Source organism: Balaenoptera physalus (genome assembly GCF_965194825.1).
Source record: "Balaenoptera physalus genome assembly, chromosome: 2".
Taxonomy (NCBI): domain Eukaryota; kingdom Metazoa; phylum Chordata; class Mammalia; order Artiodactyla; family Balaenopteridae; genus Balaenoptera; species Balaenoptera physalus.
Genome location: NC_138883.1, coordinates 31,004,075 through 31,030,185, shown reverse-complemented (window position 1 = coordinate 31,030,185; position 26,111 = coordinate 31,004,075). Strand labels below are relative to the sequence as shown.

Genomic DNA, 26,111 nt, shown 5'->3' with positions numbered 1-26,111 from the left:
TGAGAACAAGGAAACAATTTGAAATGTTCTTTGTCCTTTAGGTCTAACCACTCCTTGATGCTCATAACAAGTTCCTTGATGTGTGTTCAAGACCTGCTCAGCTATGAACTTCTGCTTTTCTAGTTTGTTTCATTATTAACTGAGTGTTTCTTAAATTCTAGTGGAGGGAAGAGGGTGGCAGTTGATTATCTCGTTGCATTATGCACCCCATCTGTTTCCTGAATATGACAGCAGTTTCCACGTAGTGCCTTTGCCCACGGAGTCAAAAGCTCCATACAAATGTGGATTCTGGTTCTTTCAAGTGAGAGGAAAGTTAAAAATTCACTTTCTAAAGATCTGTTTAGTTTTTTTCAGGTCACAAGCTTGCCCTTAATAGAGATCTTCTTGTCACTTTAATACCAAAAGTGACTTTTCTGGTGTAGGTGGCACATTTTGTAAGGTGTCTTGAGCCTGTGGTTCCCCGTGGGGGATTAGGACTGTCTGTTCTGGAAAAGTGCCGTTCGAGAAGTAAACTTATTTATTTTCATTTTAGAAATGGATTCAGTACATACACACAGAACTTATCAGGTGCTTTATGACTATTTTGACATCATTACATAAAGAATTTTAAATTTTATTTGCCTATTTACTTTTAATTGATTTTTTATTGAAGTATAGTTGATTTACAATGCTGTGTTAGTTTCAAGTGTACAGCAAAGTGATTCAGTTATACATATATATATTCTTTTTCAGATTCTTTTCCCATATAGGTTATTACAGTACACTGAGTGTAGTTCCCTGTGCTATACAGTAGGTCCTTGTTGTAAGAATTTTTAATTTTTTTATTCTGTCACATGGCAGTTTTTTTGAACTCATGCTTTGCAAAGGAGCAAACGAAATATTGGGGAATGTTTGGTATTCATGTCAAAAATGGCTTCCACAGGGGTGTAAAATGCCGCAGGTTGGGCTGGAGGGATGTGGATATGGTGTGTGTGTGTTTTCATCAATACAGGAGTGCTGAGAGGAGTGAGAGTTGTATTGACCTACACAAACATTATTATTTTTTTAACTTAAAATTATTTCAGGTGGACTGGAAAAGATAGGGGCTTATATGTAATACCTTCCAGCTTCACCAGGTCTTAACATTTTGCCATATTTGTTTTAGATCGTAAAACATTTTGGAAAAAGTTGAAGCTCTGCTTTTCTCCCTCCTGATCCAACGGTGTTTTTTTCTATTGGAATGCATTTTATTTGATGGCTTTGAAGACAGATTACATAGTGAGTAGTTGAGTGGTGGTTTCCTGTAGGGAAATGAAGTTTATGCACCTCCCATTTTCAGGTTATGGTTACAGTGCTTCTGAAGAGGTTGTGTGAACATGACATAGGGTCATTGAACAAGATGAGAAATGTATATATTTTGAAAAGTAAACTTGGTTGAATGTGGGCATTCACATTCCAATTAGTTGTTTGGCTTACACGACATTCCAGAGCCACTAAGTAGTTTCTTCAGATTAACTGTTAATCTGTTAAAATGCCTGGACAATCACCAAAACTGACTGTTTTCCATGAAGACTTTGTACCGTGGTTTCCAAGGGTGTTTTCCTCGAATTGAATTGACTTTTGTTGGTTTTGGTAATTTTCCTCTAAGCATTTCTTTCAAGTTATGGAATTCTGACTACCTCTCTATTTTACTTACTTTTTTTTTTTTTTTTGGTTAAGTATAATACAGAAACCGAAAGGCTATTTATTTTTCCTTAGTGCTACCAAGTTTCTCTGTGATTTTAATGCTGTGCCATATTTTTCATTGTTGTTCACCTTTTGTTCAACTCTGAGCCTCTGTTAAACTTGCATCATGTTTTATCATCTAAATTTAGTTTTGATGGGTTCCAGAGAACAGGGGGAAGAATGTCTGTACTAAAATGTAGTTTTTTGGTGTGTGCTCTACTTTTTGTAAGTTATATATCATAATTAAGGAAAAACTAGAAAAATAGAAATTGAGAAGATTCACTAGCGATCCAATCACTCATAAATATCATAAATTTTTTTGCCGTGTATTTTTCCGAAAAAATATTTATAAAATATATATTTTAACATAGGCTATAGTTTATAATGTGCATTTTCGTGTAATATTATGAACAATAAACTAGTAATATATAAATAATTCCTAAATTACAATTATCCTATCTAATATACTGTAAGGTGGAGGTTGTATAATACAGTAGTAGAAACACAGGCTTTTTATCAAATAGACTTGGGTTTGGATTCTTGCATGTCTGATTACTCAGTTTGTGGTTTGACCTTGGCCAGGGGACTTTATCTTGGGTAAGATTTAAAACTTCACTGATTCCTATGTGTACTCCTTTGTACAATGGGGATAATAATATCCATCTCCCTGGATTGTTATATTGATTACATGAGATAGAGAATATAATGTGCCTGGTGTATTGTAGGTACTGAGATAGTAACTATCATGATTATTTATAAGGGAGATTACTTAATCAAAAGACAAGATTAGACACTGGCTATTTAAAGCAGTATCAAGGAAGAAGTTTCTAGATGCCTATATTGTATTTACTATTGTAAAAGTGTGGTTAACGAGGCCTGTGTGAATAGTTTGGTAACTGCTCCTGTCCCCTTCCTCCCAGATTTGGAATAGGTAGCCATCTTTAAAATACATAATATGTATGGAGGCATTTTTTGAGAGATCTTCACATGTGTAATGAAAAGCTACTGAATGTAATTGTGTGTGTGTGTGTGTGTGTGTGTATAGATGCATGTATCTCTAATGTTTCTTATACGTACGTTGTGGATCATCTGTCTCCATCCCTCTTAACCTGGATGTCTTTCTTAGCTCCAAAGAGCCTTCCCATGTACTTCTCTCCCCCATTTTCATACTTTCTTCTTCTTTTTTTTGAATTTTATTTATTTATTTATTTATTTTGGCTGCGTTGGGTCTTCGTTGCTGCGCGTGGGCTTTCTCTAGTTGTGGTGAGCGGGGGCTACTCTTCGTTGCGGTGCACGGGCTTCTCATTGCGGTGGCTTCTTTTGTTGCAGAGCACGGGCTCTAGGCATGCGGACTTTAGTAGTTGCAGCACGCGGGCTCAGTAGTTGTGGCGTGTGGGCTCTAGAGCGCAGGCTCAGTAGTTGTGGCACACGGGCTTAGTTGCTCTGCAGCACGTGGGATCTTCCCGGACCAGGGCTCGAACCCGTGTTCCCTGCATTGGCGGGCAGATTCCTAACCACTGCACCATGAGGGAAGTCCCTCATATTTTCCTCTTGATTTTAACTTTTAACTTCGTGCTAACATGAATTAGTACCAATTCGTGTTATTCCTCCTGTTTACCAGCACTATGTACCTGTTGTTAGTTATTTATGTATAGGCATATTGAATTTGAAAAGTGTTATCTAAAAGGAATCTTAGTCATATGGTTCTCACATTCCACTTTACCTCCTTTCTAAAGAATGTTGCATAAACTCATCTTTATCAGTTTATGCTTCATTTTGTATCATAGAAACAATACCCTTTTTAATTAATTTCGAGTAATTTTATTGTGAGGTCATAGAAGATGAGTTCATTGGTGAACTCACGCCAGCTGTGTGGTGTGTCTGCCTTGAGTGTCCCTGTTTGCAGTCTAGTTGCCCGTCCTCTGCTCACACGTCAGCATTTTCGCCTGTTGGCCACCTGGTGCGATGACTCTGAAGCTGCTCTTTTTAATCTAAGATGCAGCTTACTTTCCCTTCATTTTACACACACACAAACACACACACACAGACACACACACACACACACCATGTTACAATGCAGAGACTGTGTTTAGTTTCACATGAAGTCAGTAAAAGGAGACAAAATTAATAAATTCCTAACTTTGTCAGAAGGCTAAGAATTCCTGTTTTGGAGATTGGCATTCAGGGATGTAAATATAGTCTAAAATTTTTCTAAATTGGCATTTGAATGGCTTGCTTAAAAATCACTTAAGCTGGAGCTTCCCTGGTGTTACAGTGGTTGAGAATCTGCCTGCCAATGCAGGGGACACGGGTTCGAGCCCTGGTCTGGGAAGATCCCACATGCCGCGGAGCAACTAGGCCCGTGAGCCACAATTACTGAGCCTGCGCGTCTGGAGCCCGTGCTCCACAACGAGAGGCCGCGATAATGAGAGGCCTGCACACCGCGATGAAGAGTGGCCCCCACTTGCCGCAACTAGAGAAAGCCCTCGCACAGAAATGAAGACCCAACATGGCCATAAATAAATAAATAAACCCAAAGTTAAAAAAAAAAAATCACTTAAGCTCACTGCAGCACTGTTTACAATAGCCAAGACATGGAAGCAACCTACATGTCCATCAACAGATGAATGGGTAAAGAAGATGTGGTACATATATACAATGGAATATTACTCAGCCATAAAAAAGAATGAAATCACGCCCATTTGCAGCAACATGGATAGACCTAGAGATTGTCATACTGAGTGAAGTAAGTCAGACAGAGAAAGACAGATATCATATGATATCACTTATATGTGGAATCTGAAAAAAAAATTAATACAAATGAACTTACATACAAAACAGAAATAGACCCACAGATATAGAAAACAAACTTATGGTTACCACAGGGGAAAGAGGGGAGGGATAAAGTTGGAGGTTGGGATTAACATATACACACTATTATATATAAAATAGATAACCAGCAAGGACCTACTCTATAGCCCAGGGAATTATACTTAATATTTTACAATAACCTATAAGGGAAAAGAATCTGAAAAAGAATATATATATATATATATATATATATATATATATATATATATATATATATAATCACTTAAGTAACCAAAAAAACATGATATTCTGGGATCAGGGGCAGATAAAGGTGACTCACCTTTTATCTGAAAGTTTTTAAGGTATGTCCATAGGGTATTTAAAGGGGAAAAATGACTCCCCTTCAGGTTTATTAAAGAACAAAACGTTTTCTAATTTCATTTTAAGTTATACATTTTTATTATAAATTCCCATAATAAGGTCAGCCTCATAGTAGGGGCCTAGTACATTCTTGTTGAATGAATAACTATCTCATGACTGTTAACTATCAATTTGTTACTTGTTTTAAATTATATTTAGCATTGCAAGGGCTTCCAAATAGATTCCCTCATTTGATCCTCACATAATCTTGTGAGTTAAGCGGGAGAGGGATTTTCTTCATTTTACAGGGAGCTTAGTAGAATTGCTCATGTATTACCAAAAGATGACTCCAGGGTTTGACTTTAGGACTTTAGCTTCTTATTCCATCCTTTGGTGCAGTGCTCTGCTGTTTTCCCATATTGACCTGGAAATATTTCAGTACTTCATATTGTAATAGTTGTTCATTTATTCAGCAGAATTTTATTGAGGGCATGGTTTTAAGTTCTGGGCCTTTGTGGCTGAATGTAAAGACAAAGTTTCTACTCTCAAAAGGAAGACTGTCAGTAAATAAATAAACAATAATAATAATGATTAGCACATAGTAGGTGCTCAATAAATGGTTAGTGAATGAGTGATCAAAGTGATAAAAAGGAAATGAGGGCTTTCCTGGTGGCGCAGTGATTAAGAATCTGCCTGCCAATGCAGGGGACATGGGTTTGAGCCCTGGTCCAGGAAGATCCCACATGCCGTGGAGCAACTAAGCCCATGCGCCACAACTACTGAGCCTGCGCTCTAGAGCCCGTGAGCCACAACTACTGAAGCCTGCCCACCTAGAGCCCGTGCTCCACAGCAAGAGAAGTCACTGCAATGAGAAGCCCGCATACCACAACGAAGAGTAGCACTCGCTCGCCGCATCTAGAGAAAGACCGCGCGCAGCAACAAAGACCCAATGTGCAACCAAAAAAAAAAAAAAGCCTTTAAAGTTATTTTAAAAAAAAAAAAAGGAAATGAACAGTGAGTGTGGGGTTGTAAATGGATAGGTTGATGAAGGAAGGTCTTCCTGAGGAAGTGACGTCTAAGCCAGGGAAAGAGCATTTCAGATAAAAGGACCAGTACAGGCAAAGGCCCTGAGGCAGCAAAGAGCTTCGCTTATTTAAGAGGACACCAAAGATGGCCAGTGGAGCTAGAGCATAGTAAGCTGGGGAGACAGGGGGTTCCACATGAAAATGAAGAGGAAGGGATCAATTTTTTAGGGCCTTGTAGACCATATTGAGAAATTTGACTTTCATTCTAGTGTTGAAAGAGAGTTTTCCATGTGTCTTATGTTTCTGCACTGTCTACCTTTGTTCTGGACTGCCTTTTCAAGGATGATTTGTATGGTCAGTAGCCTTGGAAGATAGAGTGTCTTCCTCCAGAGCAAAGATCAGGCACACTATTGTCTAGTGTAGTAAAGACAATGTCTCCTTCTGGGGAAAAGGTCAGACGGGCTTACTGCCCATTGTAAAAGACTTGGGTTCATTAAGCTTAGGGTTCCTCTCCTGTTACACAACCCACTGCTGTGCAGGTGTCATCTGGCCTTTTTTGTGTTACCTCATGGGAATTGGGACTGAAGGGACTGGCACCAAAAGTGCTGATACTCTGGTTGTTGCTATTGCTGTGAGTAATGATACTCTGGTTGTTGCTATTGCTGTGAGTAATGATACTCTGGTTGTTGCTATTGCTGTGAGTAATGATACTCTGGTTGTTGCTATTGCTATGAGTAATGAAGTCCTTTGTCTTTGACCCAAGAGTCTCATGTCTTCTGCCAGCATCCATACAACTGTGGCAGCTAACTTGTTAGCTTGAAATTAGGGTAAAATCTTACATCCTTCACATTCTTGGCATCTCAGGACATGGAAAGCATTGGGGGATTTTCAGCAGGGGGATAATATATAGTTTAGCCTTTTAAAAAGTCAATGTGACCACTCTGTGAAAATTGATCAGGGGTAGAAAGATGAATGAGGAATGTGGGTCAGCTGTCTAGTTGAGAGAGAACGGTGGCTGGGATCAGTGTGGTGACTGTGGAGGTGGGGAGGCGTGAGGAATTCAAGGTGGTCTTCAGGAGGTGGAAGTTATAGGTCACAACAGCATGGATATGGGCTGTGAAAGAAAGGAATGGAGAATGAATCCCAGGTTTTTGGTTTGAGCAAATGAATAGAGATGGAGAAGCCTTACGATGATAATAAGCCTGTAAAAGGACTTGTTTCTCTTGTCATCACCACTTTAGCCTTTTTCCAGTCAGTTTATTTGCTTGACTCTCTCCTTCTCTGTGTAGAACTTTTATGCTTAGAATTACAGGGAAAGGAAGAATAAGAAGTAGTTTGTACAACTCGGGATCAAAGAACCACTGGTATGTGCTTTTCTGGGAAGAACATTTTTCCTGTGTCTTCACGAATTGTCAAATCCATTAACGTTAAGAAATGCAACTCCTGCAGTCCCTTGATAAGTGGGTTGTCTCAATAACAGTAAATTAGATTAGCTTGGGAGGATTTATTTTTCAATAGCCGTATTGATTTTTACCCAAAATTCATTATCTGGGAATTTACAATGAAACTCTTTAATGTGTTTCCAGGTTTTCTCTTTTTTGATGTTAAAGAAATACATTTTTTATGTATGTTTCAGTTTTTAAATTTCCTTTAAAGCTGGGCTATTCTCCCTTAATTCTCAAGGATAATTGCTGCTCATCTTGTGATCACGTAAGCTTAATACAGTAGGATGAAAGAAACAAGTGCCTATGGACTAATTTATTCAGTTTGTCATCCTCACTGAGAAATTCCTTAGGATAATTTCTTGTCTCTGTAATGCCTGATGCTGATTTCAACAGCACCTGATTGCTTTTCATAAAGAAAGTAACTACAAAGCTTAAAAAAAAAAAAAAAAAAGGCTTGGTCCTGAAGAGTTCTTTTAAATGACCTCCCTTTTTTATCTAGTGAGATTTATTTTTGTGTGTGTGCTTTTTGTGTGCTTATTATATTTACAGGATGATTTTATGTTTCTTAACCTTTATATATTGTAGACAATTTTAGGCTACAATATAAAGCTTGAGTGAGTTTTGATTTATCTTTGCACCGTCTTGCACATGTCCTTTTATTTCATTTGTTCTGTAACATTTCCTATAGTCTCTCGCCTAGGTCTAGATTTTTCCTCTTCAGAAAGAGAAGGTTGATAGAGAGGGAAGATAGAGCTTCGTGAATTTGGGGGGGAGGCTTTGGGAGGGAGGCTAGGCTTACAGTTATTTCTGATTCAATTTATACTCTGCTCCCTGGAAATCAACACTGGAAAAACTTACTCCTTTTTAAAGATAAACTTAGAAAGCGTGAACTGAGATCGCAAAATCATTAGTGCTGATCATGAGACTTTTCCAGGTGGTGTGAGTTGTTATTAATCACTTCAGTAGCCTCTGGAGATTTTTCTACCAGAAATGCAGTTAGAATGTGTTTATTTCTGAGTCTTTGAGAAGATAAATATACTATCTTTTTGCTTTTTTTTTTCCTTTTGTTTTCTTTTTAAGGAGATCCATCTTTTGGGGTTTTAGCATTTTTAAACCCCCTCAGGTGGTTGAGTGGTATCTAAGCTTCCCAGGATGTCCCGGTCTTTCCTTTGGAGTAGTATTGTTGTTCTGCCTTCCTATCTCCTTGTATAAATTCTTCAAAAGGGCCCGACGTTGTGTCACTGATTTCATGTTTCAAGCTGTGCACTAAGTCATGTACAGATGCACCATATTTAGGCTGTGGTTGGAATTTCATGAATGGGCTGCTGGTCTTCTCTCCCTTGTCCCCTGATTTCAAAACAAAACCAAGCAACAATTAGTAGGATTTTACCAGGGCCCTCTAAAGAGAGACCTTATGAGTGACTGAATTGAACTAGAATTTGTAGCCTATGGAATGTGATAGAAACTATCCCTAAAGGATTGTGTCCCTGCCTTCAGGAAGATTTTTACCCCCCTGGTTTTGGCCTACACTCTCCCATACCCTGAAAACCATTCTGGAAATGGTTCAGAGGCACAGAAGGAATCTTACCCTCAGAATCGTAACTTCACTTCTCCTACCCGTCTTCTTTCCTCTGTTGGAGGAATAGCAGAGGGCACAGTAGAAAGAGGATTTGAGTCAGACCTGGGTTTGTATCTGAGCTCTTGTTTATTAGTTGCGTGACCACAGGCAGCGTGCTTAACCTCTTTAAGCCTCAAATCTCAAATGTAAAATTGAGACCGTGCTAGACTTTGTGGTTTGGTGAAGCACTGTGTCTGTCAAGGAACTGGTGCTCAGCACGTGCAGGTTCTCACTAAGAACTGGAACAGGGTCAGGACTTGAACTTGCTGTGTGTTCCTCCAGGATCCCACCCTCCTGCCTCCCTGTGGAGGGGAGAGCTGTCCTGAATTTTATGTTCAGCACTCCCTTGCTTTTTAAAATGAGTGTATCTGTAGACAATACGGCAGCCCCCCCTTATCCGAGGGGTAGTTCCCCCTTATCCGAGGTTTCTCTTTTTGTGATTTCAGTTACCTGTGATCAGCTGTGGGCTGAAAATATTAAATGGAAAATTCCAGAAATAAACAATTCATAAGTTTTAAATCGTGCTCTGTTTTGAGTAATGTGATGAAATCTCGCGCCATCCCGGGCCGTCCCTCCCCTGATGTGAACCATCCCTTTGTCCAGCATATCCCCTCCCGGTTAGTCACTTTGTAGCCGGCTCAGTTTATCAGATTGACTGTTGTGGAATCGCACTGCTTGTGTTAAAGGGATCCTTATTTTACTTAATCATGGCCCCAAAGCACAAGAATAGTGATGCTGGCAATTCACACGTGCCAAAGAGAAGCCGCGAAGTGCTTCCTTTAAGTAAAAAGGTGAAAGTTCTTGATGTAATAAGGAAAGAAAAAAAAATCATATGCTGCTGGTAAGGTAGGAATGAATCTTCTACCCATGAAATTGTGAAGAAGGAAAAAGAAATTTGTGCTAGTTTGCTGCCACATATCAGACCGCAAAAGTTATGGCCACAGTGTGTGGTAAGTGCTTAGTTAAAACAGAAAAGGCATTAACTTTGTACAATAAGGTATTTTGAAAGAGACTGCATTCACATAACTTTTATTACAGTGTATTGTTATAATTGTTCTGTTTTATTATTGTTGTTGTTAATCGCTTACTGTGCCTAATTTATAAATTAAACTTTATCATGTATGCATGCATGATATGTATGTATGCATAGGAAAAAACATGGTATGTGTAGGCATACCTCATTTTATTACGCTTCGCTTTATTGTGCTTCGCAGATATTGTGTTTTTTACAAATTGAAGGTTTGTGGCAACCCCGTGTCAGGCATTTGCTCACTTCGTGTCTCTGTGTCACATTTTGGTAATCCTCAAAATATTTCAAGCCCTCCACCAGCCAAAAGATTACGATTCCCTGAAGGCTCAGATGATGGTTAGCATTCTCTAGCCGTATTTTTAAATTAAGGTATGTATCTTGTTTTTTTAGACAAAATGCTGTTGCACACTTAGTAGACTGCAGTATAGTGTAAACATGACTTTTATATGCAGTGGGAAACCAAAATTTGTGTGACTTGCTCTATTGCGATATTTGCTTTATTGCAGTGGTCTGGAACTGAACCTGCAGCATCTCCGAGAGGTACCTGTTATAGGAGTCAACATTATCTGTGGCTTCAGGCATCCACTGGGGGGCTCGGAACGTGTCCTTTGAGAATAGGAAGGGACTACTGTGTGTTTTTAGCTTTGCCTGTTTGGGCCCTGTAAAAATGGCATCCTGTTATATGTAGTCTCTAATAAGAGTGCTTCATCACTGCCAGGGAGTGTAGAACTCTTGGTTCTCCACTTGGCCTTTGCTGATGGTCATGGATGTGGGGTTGCAGTTTTTTCTGTGGTGTTTGGTGTAGAGTGGTTTTTACCTAAGACGTTTTTGTCTTACCTAGGCTTCCGCATTACTGATCCTGTAGAGCAGGCTGTTTCTGATACTGGGTCAGACGTAGGGACAGCATTGCGTGACACGGGGGTGGGGGTGAATCCAGTAAGGAAATAGAGGTTAATGGGAACTAGATATACCACTCTTATAGGAAGGGAAAGGGGAAAACTAGAATGAATCTTGCAGTATTGGACTGGAATTCAGGCTAACTGTATGAACTCATGGTTTGCAGTGTACATGGATAGATATAGAAAGAAATGAAGAAGTAAGTGTGTGCATATATGTGTGTGCTTCTGTTCACCTAGATGACCTAGGAATAGTGATAATCCAGTTGCAATACGCACACCCAGATCTTGGTTTCTAAATACCATTTTTCCCCACTAAAATGGTTGAAATTATCGGACTAAAAAATTACTTTTTTAAAAAAATTATCAATGGACAAAGTATTGGGTGAAAGTTGGTTGAGAAATAGGATATTTATATAGTCTGAAAGTATCACCTCACAAAATACTTATTAATTACAAAGAGGAAAAGAGTCACTTTACAGTGGGGAGATCTGGCAGATACCCCCCTAATCAAGTGATGTAAGTTCACACTACCAGTCAGGGAAAAAAAATCAAAATAGCGTACTACCTGATAGGGTACAACGAGAGGAAGGAATTTTTCTGTGGTATTCCTGCTGAAAAGTCGTAACTTGAATCTAATCAACAATTAAGTATCAACAAACCCAAAGTAAGGAACATTCTATTCAATATAAAACTGGCCTGAAATCTTCAAAATTGTCAAGTTCATGAAAGTCAAGGACAGTCTGAGGAGTTCTAGTTTGATATAGACTAATGAGCAGTGAAAGGTCAGTGCCAGTGTGAGATCCTGGATTGGATCCTTTTACTAAAATGGACACTATTGGGATCATTGGAGAAAGTCAAACCTGGGCGCTGTTGGGACCATTAGATGACCATACTATGTCTGTGTTAATTTCTGGGTGTTGATGTTCATAGTTATTGCAGTTTTGTTTATAGAAATGACTCAGCAAACTCTGTAGGGGTGATAGGCCGTGATGTTGGCTACTTAACTCTCAAGTGGTTCAGGGAAATTAATTTGTTCTAGTCTTGCAGCTCTTTTTCTTTTTTTTTTTCTGGTACATTGGTCTGAGATTATTACAGAAAACAAAAAAGACCCCTCCTGTGAGTTGACTTTTTCAATATCATTAGCTTATCAAACCAATCATTTGAAGGGTTTAAGAGGTTTGCTTTCCTGTGCTGTCTTGTCTGGCAACTGCCCTTCCTGTGTGGCTTCCTGTTGTATCTTGTTTTGTCTTTTGGTATTCTGGTTTTAAAATATTCACCATCATTTCCTTACTATATTCTTTTCCCTGCTCATTATTTATTTCCCTTCAACTATGTTTTGTTTTTGTGACTAACTTCTTTCGAGGGAAAGTATGATTTACAGAAATCTGGCACTTTACTGTGTTTCAATTCAGTGATAATATTGTATTTAGTTTCAACTTACTTTGTGCTATTCTTTTCTCCTCAGTTTTCTGGTGAGCTGTTTAAGCTTGCTTTTTCTTTCTCTTTTTTTGTTTTTAATTTATTTATTTATGGCTGTGTTGGGTCTTCGTTTCTGTGCGAGGGCTTTCCCCAGCTGCAGCGAGCGGGGGCCACTTTTCATCGCGGTGCGCGGGCCTCTCACCATCGCGGCCTCTCTTGTTGCGGAGCACAGGCTCCAGACGCGCAGGCTCAGTAGTTGTGGCTCACGGGCCTAGTTGCTCCGCGGCATGTGGGATCTTCCCAGACCAGGGCTCGAACCCGTGTCCCCTGCACTGGCAGGCAGATTCTCAACCACTGCGCCACCAGGGAAGCCCCTCTTTTTCTTTCTCTTTTTTTTTTTCTTTTACCATACTGCCTCTGCCTTAGTACTGAGCATGTTTCAGTAGGCTTTTAGTAAAATGTATTGGGCTGGTTGATTGCCGTCTTAGAATTTAGAGTTTTCAGAAAGTATAAGCAGGGTAAGGGGAAATTGATAGAGTGGCGAATTCAATGCTGTCCTAATCCACAGTCTAGTCGTCTCATTACTGTGTGTATGATTGGTTAGCCCCCAAAGGTTTAGGTTAAGCGTATTAGGACCAAGCTGGCCCTAGTCTAAAAATTTGCATGGTTTGAGATGGGAGTAGGGTGTTATGGGGAGAGGGTTAATTGTCAGAGCAGCCTTCTCTTTCTGTGAACGTTAAGTGCAAGTTATCTATTTGGTAGAATCTACCCTTTCCTTTTAGTACAGAAAATCGCGGGGTAAAACCTTGAATTGCCCACCCCCCTCCTCTCTTTCTTTCGTGGAACTAAAATCCATCATAGGGCTTGTTTTCCTTAGATAAGTTAGAGGACAAACTTCTCTTTAGCAGTTACACTAATTTTTATATTTCTCAGAATGATCGAGGAAAAAAAGCTTTTAAAATCCAGAGTGGTAGTTACATTTCACTTAGAACACTCCCACACATACAGGCTTTTCTTCAGCATTTTTTTTTTCTTTTTCTTGCTGCTTTTACAGTGTAGGTGGCCTTCTCTGGATTGCTTTTGACAGGAAATTGAGCAAGCTTTCTTTTTTGGAACAGAATATATTTTACTGCTGAGAGAGAGAGAAAAAGAAGTGTTTATGTTTTGAAATTTAATTATGAATTTTTATTTGAAGGCTGATTTAAATCTAGAAAAATGGAGGTGGGGCTTAAATTTCAGATTGTGCACTAATATTTCTGAACCTTCCTATTTATTTTTGGGCTTTCTTTTCTTCCTTTCTTGGAGGAAGAAAGGAAGGCCCTCAAATTACTTTGCTTCGTAAAGCCACAGCCATGGATGGATATTAAGAAGTTTGTCTTTGTCGTTGTTTTTCTGCTTTTGTCTGAGGCTGCCTTCCCCGGTTGTCTTCTTTTTGTAGTGGGGGTATGTTTGGCTCTACACTGAGTTAATGGGCATCTTGAATCTAGAATGTGTGTTAGCCCTACCTTTGGAAAAGCGTGTCATTCAGCAAAGCTTCCTAATGATACGGCTTGTGCACAGGTCTCCAGGGCTGGGTAGGGAGCTCTAGACTGGAACCCTGCCTCTGCCACAGATTCTACCTGGACTCCTGAACCCCCTGGTGCTTTGAGATAGGAATACCAGTCAACCTGCCAACCAGCCAGGTGCTTGCTGCCTGGGATGATTGTGGGTGAGTTTGATTTGTGTAGTTTCTTTATAGCACTGGAGATTCAGGGGAAGAAATCAGACTGTAATTAGAATATAAGCGCATATGCCACATCATGGAAATGTTATCCAGTTGGAATGGAGTAATTCTGGTGGAATCTTTCTAAGTATGTTTATAAATCATATCCTTTCACTTGAGTTTGACATTGGCATGTTTGTTCATGTCTCTAAGTAGACTACTAGTGCAAATCGACTGTCAGGTGTGTTTTGTTTATATAATTAGCTGGTTATAGCTTATTAATTAAGATGAACAAAACAAAGTATATATTTCAAGTGTTCCAGGCTTCCTTACCCATTCTGTAGGTGCAATTTGTAGGCCAATCATGTGAAAACTGCAAGTTTCATCATCTGGGGTATCCGATGCTCAGAATATCCTTTTTAGGTTTCTTTTTCCCACAGTTTTCGTCTGATGTTTATACCATTGATTATGGTAGGGTAGGAAAGACCTGTTGCAGGGTCTTCTGGAACTCTGTTCTGCTGTATTATGTAAGATCATAGTGCCAGGGACATGGTAGGCCCTCAGCGAGTCTCATTTTGAATGCAAGTAGTGTAAGTTTTGAAGTACCTTTATATTTGGCTGAATGAAAGATGGCCTACTATCCAAGATGACAGGCTGGGAAATTTTCCCCTTTGTCCTCACCAGGAATTGGAAATATCTGTGAGTGAAACGAAGTTCTGGTTCTTCTTACTCTTCTAAGCTTCCATTTTATATGTTTGGGAACAGGGTTTGGGAATTAACCCAGTTTGAAATAGTGTTTCATCTCAGCAAATATTAAAACTTGGTTTCTTGGAAGCTCTTTTGGACATGTATAGTCTGACTTATTTTAATATTTTTAGAAATAGGTACATGTGCTGCAAATTTTAATGTTGGGCATATATATGTATTCTTTTAACTAATAATATGCCTGCAGTCACAGGAAATGTTTTATGGTTATAGTAGAGTTTTTATATATAGCCTATCTGAAATGACCAGTGTGAGAATTGTACAATTTCTATATCGTCAGAATGTTTGGTTGCTTTGGAACAGGCTTTCTCAGTCTCACTGCTATTGACATTTTGGGCTGGAGAAGTCTTTGTACTGTCCTGTGCCTTGTAGGATATTTAGCAGTGTTCCTGGCTTCTACCCATTAAATTCCAGTAGTATAACCCCTTCCTCTGTTGTGACAACCAAAAATATCTTCAGACATTGCAAGATGTCCCCCTGGGGTATAGAATTGCCCCCTGTGCAGAACCACTGGTTGGGAACAGTGGTTCCCACAGGCAGGTGATAGACCAGCTACATCAAAATCACCTTATTGGGGCACTTCTTACTCATGTTGGTTCCTGGGTTTCTCCCCAGACTTTCTGATCAGATCATGTGGAGAGAAACGTGATCTTCCAGACTGAACAGTCAGGTTTAGGAATTTGTTGTATAAGTGGGAGTGGCTGTTGGTTGGCTTAAATTTAAGTGTGTGTTGAACTGCACATAAAGAGATTACAAATTAAAGAGGGTTTTAGAGGTAAAGTATGACATTTCACAATTATGATTTGATTTTGTAGCTATGATTTTTCCCCTTTATTACTATTTTCAGAGTTTGAAAATAATCTTATACTAAAGTTCATAATTATTTTACTCTAGGTTTTGCGAGAATACCTCAAGTTGGACTCGGAAGCAAGATTTACCACCAACTTTGAAGTGGAATCAGGTGAGTTGGTAGATAAGTCACAAAGGCTTGTCGAACTCCTGTGTTCATTCCTAGAAGACCTGCCACTCACAGCAGACTTTTGATTTAGTAAATTTGGATTCTATATTTTTTCCCCACTGGTGTTTCCTTCTTTGTTGTTCTACTGCTGAGAGGCAGAAGTGGGGAAGAGGGGAGACTCCTGTGCCGTTTTTAGTCATTGATTTCTGAATTCAGCATTTTCATTGTTACAGTAAATACTTAAGATATTTTTCTGGCAACTTAATAATAAAAATAGTTTTGTTACATATGTCTATTTTCATTCCATAATAATTGCATTTCAGAACATCTTCTATGTGTTTCTTAAAATTTGATGGGAGGTTGTACCCCAACCCATGTTCTGAATAAGAGCCTTGTTAACCCTGATGCATTAATGTATAATTTGGAATACCAAGTGTATCCTGAAAAATTGAGAGATGGCTGGATGATCTGATTGATTGACATTTGGCATTGATTTAAGTGATTGCTCTTGGTTACTGCTAGGTAGAGACCCAGTTCTGTCCTGTGCCTATCCCAGCGTTTTAGTGGATATTTCTCAAACATTTGACTCAGTTGTCAAACGACATTCTCATTGAACAAAATAACAGTTTAATTCGATTGAGAGAGACTTTTCTACAGACTGAAATGCTATAATGTGCTAAGCTCCTAAATTCAGATAAAAAAGTGGTTTGGGGTTATGTAGGTTTCTTTGGTTTTGGTACTTTGTACTTAACCTTCTTTTCAGCCAGATGCTGAAACAAAGAGTTTGGGAATTTTTTATCGCCTGCTTTGTCAGAAGCAGAAACAAATTGCCTAAGGAGCCAGCTCTTCTGGAGAGCTGCATTCTATAAAGGACAGTCAAGGTTATCTGAGCATCTCACCTCTGTAAACCTGTGTGCAGAGCTGAGGGCTTCTTTTCAGACGCCCGCTGGGTAATTGGAGCACTGATTTCAAAGTGGCTTGCTATTTCTGACCTTCCTTGAATTTCAGTAAGAGAAATTGGGGAATGATTATCTCTGAAAATGTTTTTAAAGTACATTAGGACACTTTCCTGTTAGCATTGATTTGACCATTCCCAGAGTCATTCTTTAAAAGAGGTAGGAATCCAAGAAAGATTTCTAGATCTCTGTAATTTTTAGCCATTTGAAGAGCCTAAGTTTTCTTATTAGCAACACAACTGAAAAACTACCTTTGAGAATGCAGCACTTTGCAACCATCAAAAAACTGCTGAGTGGTGAAGCAAACAGCCTGCAGGGTTGCTCAATGTAGGTAGCTGTAGCTCAGGTACTTCGCGAAGGACGAAAAAATCAGTGCATGTTATTGAGTGCCCTCTGGTTTTCACCTCTATCTTGGAAGTTGTTTTCCAAGATTTACCTTTTTTTTCTCTCCTCAGTACCTGTATACTATTGAAATGTGCACCTTCAGTGCACTCCCTGTATGTCTTAAGGTATTTTTAAATACTCTTAAATAAGGATCATCTCCTGGTTGGTACACTTGAATATGACAGTTCTTAGCAGAAGTGTTAAGTTCTAGGGTTACTATGAAGGCCAAGCCTGTTTAGCTTTTATGTTGGAGCAGCTACATCTTGTCTTTTAAATTGAGTTTAATAACCTGAACGCCTGGGCACTTAGATCACTTCTTTTAACGGTGGTAATATCTGATGATGCTGGTACAGTACATCTGTTAGGTGAGGTGGGAGAGTCTTCTCTTATGCATTCATGCACACTGGCTCCACTGGGGCAACAGAGGGGAAGAAGCCATGAATGCAACAGTTCTCCACACCTACTGGTGGCATGACTCTTGGCTTTTCTAAATCGATTCTTCTTTCCTAACTTCTCTCTATTTAAGGAATATCCAAAACAATTCCCTTCCTTCAAAAGAAAACAAAAATCCGAAAAGACAAAAAAAAATCCATAAAGCCGAAACCCACAAAACCTTGTATTTTATATGTAGTCCTATGTGTATCTTATTGAATGCATCATTCTTATACTTTTTAATTTATTTATGTTTTGAGTAGTGTTGTTCTAGAATATAAAACTGAACTGAGAAAGTATACTTTTTTCCTTCCCTTAACAATTTTAAAAAATTGCTATATTCTTTCTAAACATCCAACGAGAAACGGAGTGATATTAATTGAAAATGATCTCTGACTAAATTATGTGCTTTAGCTTTTAACTTTAAGACATTTGAATAATTTTCTCAAGTATATTTTTCTTTGGATTTTCCCATTTTTGTATAGACAATTAGGTACTCATAGGTGAGTGAGATATTACTTAAATTTTTCCCTTGTTTCAGTTTGGTTATTGCATTCCAGGCTTCTGCTTTTCATGGGAGAGTAACTGAGGAAATTTTAAAAAGCTCTTCACTTCTTTTTTTTCTTGAAAATAAAATAAAAAAGAATAACACTAGTCACATTTACTTAAGACTAATAGCTTGTGGGTGTAATACACAAAAGTAAAGATATCCTTTTTGTTGTTTTATGGGAAGTCCCAACCATTTAGTAAGTGTAAAAAGAGAGAAAAAAAATGTATGTCATTGCATTCTCCTAGACTTTTCTTGGTGTTATATGGAGTGGTAGCAAGAAACCTAATAATCTAATGCCTTACATTGGCCATCCAGATGATAGAACGTCTATAGCAGATTCACAAATCAGTTAAGAAATGGAAGCTTGGAAAACATTTTCTCCCTGGCTGTCCATACTGTAGAACTCCCTCTTATCCACTGATGCACCCTACCCCTTTTCTCATTTTTCTTACAAATTATGTCTTCCTTAAAACATGCGAGAACAGCTGTTTATATCCAATAGTTTCCTCTTTAAACATAGCCCAGTGACAAAGACAGTAGATTAACTAATAACAGGAGTTTGAATATATTAACTCTTAGAAGAAAAAAGCTCAAATGTTGACCTTGAGTAGACTTGTTAGATTCTGTGGGTCAATCTGAATTAGAGTTTCACAGTGGCACTGAGGGTACAAAAGGGAGGCAACTTTTTCAGATAAATAATAGTTGAAATTTTATATTTTGTTTTTTCTAAACTTTTACTTTATATTATAGTTGATTTACAATGTTGTGTTAGCTTCAGGTGTACAGCAAAGTGATTCAGTTACACATATACATATATCTGTTCTTTTTCAAATTCTTTTCCCATTTAGGTTATTGCAGAATTTTGAGTTCCCTGTGTTATACAGTAGGTCCTTGTTGGTTATCTATTTTAAATACGGTAGTGTGTGTATGTCAATCCCAAACTCCCAAGGTATCCCTCCCCCGCACCTTTCCCCTTTGGTAACCATAAGTTTGTTTTCTAAGTCTGTGAATCTGTTTGCATTTTATAAATAAGTTCATTTGTATCATTTTTAAGATTTTTTCAGATAAATATAAGTTGAAATTTTATTAACTAAAAGCTGACTATAATGTAATATGAAAATATTAAAAATTTAGAGTAGCAAAGGGATGATTGCAGAGTTTTCCTTTTGTCTTTGGCCATGACTAATTTGACTTGAATTTGGCATGCCTGGGGGTCACTTCAGCATTATTTCATTGTGCTTATTTATTATTCAAAGCTTCTTCTTTGTTCTTAAAAAAAAAAACATTTTAACAGACTGTAGAACTGTACTGTGACCCCTGCACATTTGCTAATGCTATCATCACCTTCCTCTTTTCAGTGAGAACAACTTATTCTCACCGAATTCTTACCTTTATCTTCTTCAGAACCTAAGAGTACAGCTGTCCCCATCAAATAGAGCGTTGCCTCTTCTAAATTCATTGGTGACAAATAGAACACATGGGAATAGGAATTAAGTTGTCTTTGGAGGAGTGTCTTGTTTCTTAGTACCTGCTCATATTTTGAGGGCCCTGGATTTGTATGGGTATGATTCTTTCTAACGATACCATGTTACCCACTTTCTTGACTGTCCCGTAAATTTAAAATTTGCTGTTAGGAGTAGATTTGAACTTCTAAAGTAAGGAATCAGAAAATAGAGAAGCAAGAACATGAACTGTGTTTGAGTGTGGGTGGAGGGCAGGGTGGGAATTGTGCATCGCTCTGCCTCCCCTACCTGCCTTGAAAACCTGGGTGGGTGAAAGCATTTTTGAACACCTGGCTTCTGGGAGCGGATCACAGGATGGAATGAGAGGTGAAACTTGGGGAGAGCTAGCACCTGCCAGTTCTTCATGATACACTGGTATTTCTCAAAGGCCTTGGGAAACTCTTAGTGGTGGGGGTTTTGCTTTAAAACCTGAGCTTTGTTTTAATGTTTGTCAATACCTAAGAATATTTTAGACATAAAAGGAACTTGTAAATGTCTTCACTAGTATTTGAGTGGCTTTCATCAAAATCATGCAAGCAAAATTCAGGTCATGTGGTGGGTGAAGTCTTATGTGTAGGGGTGTCCAGTATGCCGTGTTTTGGGGGTCTTGGTACTCCTTCTCCTGGGAGGAGGGATTTATTGTGTCTTTTTGGAAAAGACTTTTTTTTTTAGTTGACATGTTTGTTTCTTTCTTTCTTTCTTTATTTTTGGCTACATTGGGTCTTCGTTGCTGTGCACGGGCTTTCTCTAGTTGCAGCGAGCTGGGGCTACTCTTTGTTGTGGTGCACAGGCTTCTCATCGTGGTGGCTTCTCTTGTTGCGGAGCATGTGCTCTAGGTGTGTGGGCTTCAGTAGTTATGGCGCGTGGGCTCAGTAGTTGTGGCTCACGGGCTCTAGAGCGCAGGCTCAGTAGTTGTGGCGCGTGGGCCCCAGAGAGTGTGGGCTTCAGTAGTTGTGATGCATGGGCTTAGTTGCTCCGTGGCATGTGGGATCTTCCCGGACCAGGGATCGAACCCATGTCCCCTGCATTTGCAGGCAGATTCTTAACCACTGTGCCACCAGGGAAGTCCCTGGAAATGACTTTTAAGCAAGACCCTAGGCTTGAGGAAAGCTACTGTTCACATCTGCACAGAAGATGCCAGAGTTTCTAGTGAGTCTATGAGAGTTGTGGGTGTACAGCCCTTCCAGATAACATCAGCCTTTTCAGAGCAGGGGATGTTTCTCAAACCATTGTTTGTCTCCGCACATGGCTAGCTCTGTGTTCTTCCTGTAATGGTTTCCTTAATGAAAATGGACTGATCAGTGCTCTGGAGGAGTCCTCAGTAGCTAAATAATGAATGGTTGCTCAAGAACTAATAGACTTTGATTTTTTTTTTTCAAGGAGTCATTTAAAAAAAAAGTCTAACTCAGTTCAGTAACTGACCCCTTTCTGCAACTGACTGATGTTTTTTTTCCCCAGTCAATTGGAAAATAAATGGTCTGAGAAATTGTCTAGGTAACATTTGATGGGTATAGGGACCTCTGGGCATGTTCTAACCATAAAGATTTTGTAGTTACAAGCAGTAGGATATTCTGCTGCTATTGCCGCTTGTTTCTTCCCTGGATTTATTAGTGGAAAAGTTAATTCAATTAAGTATATAACTATTTAACTCCAATTATTTAGAGAGCTTTTTGCTTAGTGTTGACAGGAATGGAAATACAAAAAAGAAATGCCCCTTATTTTTCTAAAGGGGGAAATAAGACATAATTAAAAATTGTCATACTAAGTGATCAAATGTAATTAGGCCTTTAGTGGAAGTACAAGTAAAATGTATTGAGGTGTCTGTAGAGGGAGAATTAAATCCATGGAGGTGGCATCATTGGAACTGGGCATTGAAAGACCCATCCATCCATCCATCCATCCACTAAAAGAGTAACATTTATTTCTTCAAACAACCAAAGTAATTCATATTTATTGTGTAAAATGTGGACGTTCCTAAAAGGCACAGACGTCAAAGTAAAAATCACCAAATTCCTACAAGATCACCCAGTCTCTACCACCCAGGGATAACTAGCCCTACAAGCATTTTCACTTTTTATTTGTGAGGTTTTTCAAACATGCAGAAAAATAGAATAGCACAGCAATCCCCCATGTTCCCATCAGTCTAGCTTCAACAAGTACAGACATCTTGCCTTTCTTGTTCCATCCATCTTCTTCCTGTTTTGATTGTTTAAAAAAATTTTTTTTTTGAGTTTTAAAGCACACCCCAGATATTATACCATTTAACCAAAATACTTCAGTAAGAATTTTAAACAGATAATGACTTCAAAAATAGTCACAATGTCATTACCCTTAATGAAATTAATGATTATTGTTTAATATTATTTACTTCTAGTTTGTCCTGGTGTCCATGTTCACTTCCTTTGTCTCAAAATTGTCGTTTTAAAGTTTGTTGGAATCAGGATCCAAGCCTGATGAACGCATTGCGTTTGTGTCTTTCAAGACTTTCTTAATCTGTGACATTTTCCTTCTCTCCTTTTTTTCATGTAATTTATTGTAGGAGAAATTGGGTCATTTGCTTTTTAGGATTGCTAATATTTTAATAGTTTTCTTTCATTTTTGTCCTTCTACGTGACCATGTATATGTTTTAAAAGCAAAATTGGGATCATACTTTGCATGCTGTTTTATAAGATGTTTTTAACACATGATATAAGGAGGACAGTTTGTTATTATTTACTCTTCTATGATTAGTTTTTCTTTTCTGTTAAATCTTATGGCATTATAGTAACTAAAAATGAGAAGGATGCGTTTGTATTTAAAGTAAATCTTACGTAGATTATATGTAGTACAAAAACGAATTGGTTATTTTTCCCCTCTCTCCCTCCCTCCTTCCCTCCCCCCGCCCCATTCCTCCCTCCCTCCCTCACTTCCTTCCTTTCTTCCTTCTTCACTCTAGGACTTCTTACAGATAGATAGACATAGTATTGGCAATGCAGTTGCCTGAATCGAGAGCCATTTTATTTTCCCTGAAGAATGGAGCTATGGATGGGTGTATAAATGAGAGCCTGGCTGAGGATGGTTCACTCCTCGCTGAGGAGGTAAATGGTGCCCATGCAAGGCCCTGATTTTTCTGGAGAGTCCCTGCAAGAAGGGAACCCTCCTTGTTATTGTTACTGTAAGCTGACCTTTATTAAAAAGTTGTTTGCATTCTCCCATAAACATTGGCCACTGGTGGGAAAGGATTCTTAGTGGTTAAAGGGAGCGTTAACTGTTTCAATTTAGTGATGTTAACATAATCTTGACGTTTCTATATTAGGTCCTCTTTCAGTTGCTGTCAAGTTTTTAGCCTGGAAAAAAAGAATATGTGTGCAAGCTTCCGCCAATAATAATTCGTTATACCAGCTTGAAGCTTCATGTGGCCATTTAAGTCGACAGTCTTCTGTTCTTCATCAGATAAAACCCCAGCTTCATTTGTGATGTTCTGGTTGCTCCTGCTAGTTTGTCTTCTTTTACATTTGATTAGATTTTAATTTAGCAGTGGTTGCAGGGATATCTGTATTTCACCTTATTCTGTAATCCTGTCATTTGATAACCCAGTAACATCCTTGCAAGGTGTTTTTTTAAATTAATTTTTTAATAAAAGTAATAAATGAGTTTATAAGATTTACTCCCTGTCTCCTCTTGCTGGTTCCCCTGTTCTCCAGAGGCAAACACTTTGTTGATTTGGTATTTATAATATAAACGTATTGTATTTTGTGTTTAAAACTTCACGTAATTGGTGGTGGATTGAATATCACTATTTTTTTTGTCATTCAGGAACATGGTTTGGAGGTCCGTCCATGCTAGTTGATATAAATCTGGTTCATTCTTTTTAACTGCTGCCTAATGTTATGTAGACTAGTCATGGGAATATACCATAGTTTTTCTGCCATTTTCCTATTGCTGATCTTCTAGGTTGTTTCCGATAGCTTCCAATTACAAAGAAAGCTGCAAAGAATATCCTTGTCCTTGGTTCTGTGTACGTGGGCATATGTTTCTCTAGGCAGTTGTCAGGTCATGGGATATTGTAATAGATACTCCCAAATTGTTTTACCAGAGTGACTCCCATCAACAGAGAGAATTTAATATATAGAAGTGTTCTTTAATTCCACATATTTATCTAGAGAAATGGGATGGAGCTGGGGCTAAATTTGAAGAACTGACTTATTTACAAATAAGTAGACCTCATTAACATAATATTTGGCTATGAATTTTTTTTTTTAAGGCTAGTTTTATTTATTGGGCTCTATTTTGCTACCAGATGTGAATTTATTTATACGTATGGAATTCTGCAATTAAATAATGACAAGTACATTGTCATAATTGCTGTTGAGCTTTTGTATAGAAATAACAGCTTGTTTTAGAATCTGTGCATTGGTGGTAAAGCTGGGTGTGAGGGCTGTCTTCTGTGCTTCTGAGGATGGAAGGCCCCTTCAGTTAACTGTTCACCTCTGTTCTAACGGCTAAGGAATGTGCTGAACGTTCAGTGTAACACCTACCTCATTATGGACACCGCAGGCAGAGGGAATACATAATTAAATGAGAGCCACTGCTGTCACAGGAAGACATACCATGCTTTGTCCTTTGGTTTCCCTTAAAGGACTTCTTAGAGGACACTCTTCAAATAAAGGATGGTCTATACCCCTTTGCTTTCCTTTGTCTAGCATGACAGGGAAGACAGATACAGTTCCTTATTCCTTTGCTCCCTTAAGAAAAGAATATAACCATTATTTTATCGGTTGATTATGTTCAGGAGCTCGGATTTTTGAAGTCAGTCTTAATATGATGCCCCTTCTTTCTCCACAGTAGTTATCGTGCATTTTTTTTTTTTTTTAATTTTTTGGCTGCATTGGGTCTTCTTTGCTGCGCGCAGGCTTTCTCTAGTTGCAGTGAGCGGGGGCTACTCTTCGTTGCGGTGGGCGGGCTTCTCGTTGCGGTGACTTCTCTTGCTGCAGAGCATGGGCTCCAGGCACGCGGGCTTCAGTAGTTGCGGCACCCGGGCTCAGTAGTTGCAGCACGTGGGCCCTAGAGCACACAGGCTCCAGTAATTGCGGTGCATGGGCTCAGTAGTTGTGGCTTGTGGGCTCTAGAGTGCAGTCTCAGTAGTTGTGGCGCACAGGCTTAGCTGCTCTGCGGCATGTGGGATCTTCCTGGACCAGGGATTGAACCTGTGTCCCCTGCGTTGGCAGGCGGATTCTTAACTACTGCACCACCAGGGAAGTCCTCGTGCATTTTCTTTTTAACATCTAAAATCTTCTACCTGGAGGCCTCATCGGGATGTTGAGCCTCGCTGTTTTCATCTGTCAATGGGCTCCCAAGCCATGCACCTCGCAGGGTTGTAAGGTGTTCATTGCCTGTGTGGTGCCTCCCAGGAAGCGAGCTGTCCAAGTCATGTGGGCCACCCTTCCCCTGTAACAGACGAGGAAACCGAGGTTCAGAGCGTGAAGTGACATGTATTCTCCACTTTTGGTTTGTCTTAATGACTAAAATAAATCTCTGCCACACGTTACGTCACATCGCATCTCTGCTTCTTGAGAAAGCACAGTGGTAGCTTCTGTGTGCATCTTTCTCCTTGCCTGGCGTTTCCTTTTCTTCTCTCTACCTGTCAGTCACCTTTCCCTCCTTGAAACATGTTCAAGTTCCTTTCCTCAGGGAGGCTGTTCTGGCTAATCCGGCAGATGGATATTATTTCATATTCTCATCCCCTCAGATGTGTCTTTTCACTGTGGACATTTGAACTCATTTGTATGTTTCTTGGAAAACTCTTCTCTCTCCCTATATTATTTAGAAAGGACCTATACCATAAAATGCTGGTTATTTAGGGGAAAAGAACTACTTTAGAAGAAAACCACATTTGTTAGCAATGCAATGTTATTTCTGTGTTTTGAAAGGGAAAATTTCAATGGACAGAGATAAGCTCTTAATATGCACTGTACCATGCTTTTAGCATGTTCGCTGCTACTCACAGACCTCTGTTGTGCCTTTTACAGAATCACCTTTCAAACCAGTAGGTTCGAACTAAGGATTGTGTTAAATAAACAAGAACAAAACTCTCCACTGATCATTCATGTATCTCTGCCTGTGGATGAGTTTGCCTGTGACTTTCCCCCAGTGTTCCCCTCTTTTTTCTGTGCTGTGAAAAGTGGTAAACAAAATAAAAATATCAAGTAGCAATATGCACTCCTAAAGATAGCTTGCAGAAGAAGTTATATGTGGACTAACCAGTACATAGAAGATCACATGAAAGCCAAGTGAGAAGCTTTTATAATCTTAAACATGAACAAATGCACAATTCAGTGAATGTTTCACTGTACAGCGTACACATTTCAATTTCATTCCAACATACAGTTGGATGAATCATTTTCTCAATCACTTGAGAACTGCTTATATATGGCACCAGTTTGTAATCAAATATCATTTTGTTTTTGTGTTAGGCCACTCTGGAAATAGGGTAGTAATGTGGGGACCAAATGCGTGTGTTGATGTGTGTGTCTGTGTAAAAAGACTGCAGGGTCTTAGTTTATATTTGGGA

The 26,111-nt window shown here is 39.0% G+C and overlaps 2 protein-coding genes across 8 annotated transcripts in view; both read left to right on the top strand.

The window, feature by feature from the left end:
- Positions 1-26,111, top strand: part of SIPA1L1 (signal induced proliferation associated 1 like 1) — a 383,378-nt gene that overhangs the window by 77,746 nt on the left and 279,521 nt on the right. For 5 of the 6 annotated variants that reach the window (XM_082451505.1, XM_082451510.1, XM_082451509.1 and 2 more), the window contains exon 2: positions 15,673-15,739. The gene's annotated coding sequence lies outside the window, so the exon portion shown is untranslated. Of the gene's footprint in view, positions 1-15,672; positions 15,740-22,510; positions 22,639-26,111 lie in introns of those variants that run through there. The other variant, XM_082451504.1, reaches the window with a different exon arrangement.
- Positions 1-26,111, top strand: part of PCNX1 (pecanex 1) — a 499,400-nt gene that overhangs the window by 439,056 nt on the left and 34,233 nt on the right. The window contains exons 43-44 of one of the 2 annotated variants that reach the window (XR_014261021.1): positions 15,673-15,739; positions 22,497-22,638. The gene's annotated coding sequence lies outside the window, so the exon portion shown is untranslated. The remainder of the gene's footprint in view (positions 1-15,672; positions 15,740-22,496; positions 22,639-26,111) is intronic. The other variant, XR_014261020.1, reaches the window with a different exon arrangement.